This window comes from Pinus tabuliformis, chromosome X (genome assembly GCF_031772625.1).
Source record: "Pinus tabuliformis cultivar Carrire ecotype Pingquan chromosome X, CPIR1, whole genome shotgun sequence".
Classification (NCBI taxonomy): domain Eukaryota; kingdom Viridiplantae; phylum Streptophyta; class Pinopsida; order Pinales; family Pinaceae; genus Pinus; species Pinus tabuliformis.
Window position 1 is genome coordinate 1,155,292,355 of NC_142308.1, and position 4,031 is coordinate 1,155,296,385.

General features: G+C 37.6%; 1 pseudogene; it reads left to right on the top strand.

Annotated features, from left to right (window-relative positions):
- The first annotated feature begins 1,593 nt into the window (after window positions 1-1,593).
- Window positions 1,594-2,322, top strand: LOC149143993 (phospholipase A1-Igamma1, chloroplastic pseudogene; annotated as a pseudogene).
- Window positions 2,323-4,031: the final 1,709 nt, after the last annotated feature.

A 4,031-nucleotide genomic window follows, 5' to 3' on the forward strand; every position in this document is an offset into this window, starting at 1 on the left:
TCATAAAAATTAAATGGTCTGATCTCTCTTTGGGCAGTTTTGGAGAAATGTGTGAAAACAAAACAGTGACACGTGGGAAAAACAAGGTATAATATAAGTTTCTTTGCGTTCGAAATTCCACCATAAATTCGTGTGTCGTTTGTGGCATATTGTGGTGAAGGAGAATTATAAATATTGATTTACCATTATATGTCCATGGTAAACTTCCCTGTAATGCTCTATTATGTCCAACCTTGTGTTTGATAGGAAAAAACAATTTCTAAATCACTATATGTCCACTCGTTTTAACTAACAATCTTGTTATTGAACAGGACCAAATGTTTTAGAGAAGTGACCGACTCAAAAACAAGACTCGACATTCCATTGAATGCAAGCCATGAATTAGAGTATCTATAATATCTGGGAGAGAACTGGTGGATACAAATGTCTCTGAGCTGAGGAAAATAGTCATATCCTCTCGTATGTAAGCTTTGTTCATGTAAATATATTCATATTTGTGGGTATGAAGATATTGGAGAACTAGAAATGTAATGGTGTTGTGGATTTCGAATTTTATCTCTCGGGGAGATAAATGATTTTGTTAGTAAATATTGAAATCTTTTGGGATGAATAAGTGGTAAAATAGGTCAATATGAGCAGAGTGTGGAAACTGGCAGAGTTGGCCATGCTGGGAATAAAAATCCAACACAATGAAAGACAGGTAACAAATGAAGTTATAAGTGAATTGAAAAACAACAACCGAATGAAATACAAACAACGAATGAAGTTGTAAGTGAATTGAAGAAAAGACATTTGATTTATTAGGGAAACTGATTCACTGGATCACAAATCTGTCCATGATCAAATCTTTTATGTGGCTCTAGCATCATACTAGACTAACAACTCATCTCCAAAGTATCTATATTCTCAAACTTATATCACCTACTTACATAGGTTGGGTTTCTATGGTCATAAAATATTCACTCTTTATCCTGAGAATATAAGATTTGTGAGAATCTCGCAACAACCTTTAACTAACACAGTTTAAGGTTAGTTAAAATGCTATGGTATAATACAGTTCAAGTGCTATGGTATTATGGATTATCCATTTTTGTTGTTATTAATTAATAAACAAATCTTAAATTTAATTTTAATGATCGTGTGATTTTCACGAAGAAATTAGATCGTCTCTTTTAATTACGCCGTAAGGCGTTTCCCTCTGAAATGAACTCTCCAAACTGTTGTCGTGTCAAAATATGTGCCATTCGATTTGGTTGTTAGACGATCGGGTAATCATTAACCGTTGATTTGAATTGCGCAATGCCAGGCGCGACGCTCCATATGAACCGTCAACCGTCTTTCAACAAGATACGTTGCGGTGAGCACAGATGAGAAGGTGAGGCGCCTGGGGAGGCGAGACATCGTGGTGGTGTGGAGGGGGACTGTGACGCAGCTCGAGTGGATGGAGGATTTTTAGGATATTCTCCATCCCCTGGGAGAGGTGGGCAGCCTGCACGAGAATTCATCAGTGAAGGTGGAGCGAGGGTTTCTGAGCATATATACCTAAAGGACCACAACACGGGATACAACAAGCTCAGCACATCCGAGCAGGCAATGAAGGAGCTCGGCCGCCTGGTGGATGTGTATACGCAGAAAGGAGAAGACGTGAGTATCACCATGACCGGTCACAGCCTCGGCGGTGCCCTCGCTCTGCTCAGCGCTTACGAGGTCGCAGCGAAGGGCCTTAATTCGCTGAAAACCGATCCCGACAGGAACGTCCCTATGACTGTGTTCTCTTTCGGAGCTCCGAGAGTGGGCAACTGGGCTTTCAAAGACAGATTGGAGGCTATGGGGGTTAAGGTTTTGCGCGTGGTGAGCGAACAGGACATGGTTCCCAAGATGCCCGGGATCATCTTCAACGAAGGGATGGAAAAATTCGAGCGACTGATGAAGCCGTTGCTTGACCGTTTCCCCTGGACATACGCTCACGTTGGAGTGGAAATCAAGTTGGATCATGGACGTTCGCCTTCTTTGAAACCAAATCTCGACCCTGCAGATTATCACAACCTGGAGGGATATCTTCATTTGTTGGATGGGTACGAGAGCTGGTGCGCCCCATTCCAATCAGGGGATGCCAAACGAGACGTGGCGTTGGTGAACAAGGCCTCCGACATGGTGAGGCCGGAGTTAATGGTGCCGGGAAACTGGTATCAATTGGAGAACAAGGGCCTCGTCCGCAACTCGTATGGAAGATGGGTGCAGCCTGAACGAGATCCCGAGGATATCCCATCTCCTAACCACGTACTAGTGCAAGAGTCTTTGGGTTTCGAGGTTCCAATATAGTGAATGTGTACAGATCAATGTGTGAAAGTAATGCATTTTCTCTATTTTTTATATATAAAAAGAGTATCTTAGTTTTTAGGAATGCATTTTTCGAGACTTTGACTAGCAAGGCATGTTGGAACTAAAAAGCGAAACAAATTCTAATCATTTACAGTCTGTCAATATGATCTTTCAAAAGAAAATATAGCTGTTACAGGCATGAACAGTGCTACTAAAGAGCATATTAACTCTCAAATATTCAAAGAAAAATTTAGAAAATATGGAAGCTGCAACATATTAACTTTCGAATATTCAAAATCTAAGTTCTGAAAAATTTAGAAAATATGAAAGCTGTCGGAGTAGACCATGCTGTCTTGTATATATGAAGCTTAGGAGATGACTCTAGGTGTTCCAATCACACCTTTTTTGGAAAGCATATCTGTAATATGGTTTTGCAATGTGTGTAAAGCATATCTGTAATATGGTTTTCGTTTCAGGAAAATGTGTGCAAATGAGATGTGTTGAAAGGTAAATTTTATGGATTTAATACGTTTCATCCCGTATGACATCACTGGAGGCCGAAAGCAATTGAGCCTTTTTATCCCATCAATGCAACTTTTTAAATCCCCAAATACCTGAATATCTTTGATGTTGAGCCACTGAAACAAGTATAAAAAACCCGAGATGCAATAATTTCTGCCCAGTTATTAGTACCCTACCACCTTAAAAACATGTTTATGTTGTATATATGGCTGTAGTACCAACTGAGATATGTCAAAATAATAATATGGTATAAGAACTCTTATAAAGGTTCATAGTTGTGTGTATGAAAGATATATAATTTATCAGTTCTGTTGAACATATAAAAACCAGTCACAAAGTTTATAATATAGAGAAAATAAGATTGTCCTCCTGATAATTCGCAATCAAAGAAAAAGCATGTAAATTGCTTTGAAGAAAAACTAACTTTATTACATTCTTTGAAGAAAAACTGATTGTATTACATTGTTCCGAGAATTGTTGATCCTTTTGTTTAAATAGCCTTGCTGTGCCTTTGTCCATTTGAATTGGATGCAGAGGAATTGTTTGGATGGCCAAAAGTGGTAGGAATCTGGGCAAAATAATTTCAAAAAATCTTGTAGATGCAGTGTTTGAATTTTATTTTTGATAGTAGAAATAGATTCAGCACCATCAGTAGAAATAGATTCAGCGCCATCAAAAACGTCTAGGACACTTAAAATTTTGAAATTTAACAACTATAACTTGGATTTACAAAAATCTTTACCACATATTTTCTAAATATAACCTAAATTTCCATAACAATCCAGACAATTCCTCAGCTAGTTAAACTATGGCATTTAGATTTGTTCTTACACAATTCATGGATCCTTTGATTCTATGCATGTGATGAAAACTGATAGGAGAGGCATGAGATTTGAAATCATATTTTGATATATTGATAACAAGGTGTAGTTTCTTATTTCAAATGTTCCATTAATCAATCTATAATAAGTTTGGAATTTCTAGGTGATATTTTTTTCCTTTGCCATTAAGATATTTAGAGAAAATAATTGTGGATAATTGTTTCACACTGTGTCTATATTTACACAGAATAAAAATTGGAGTATGAATTGTTTATAAAAATTCAGCCTCCCATCCATCCTTTTGATGTGTCTCGTCACGCGGCTCTATTTTCAGTTTTACTTTACATATTTATTGCCTAGCATATT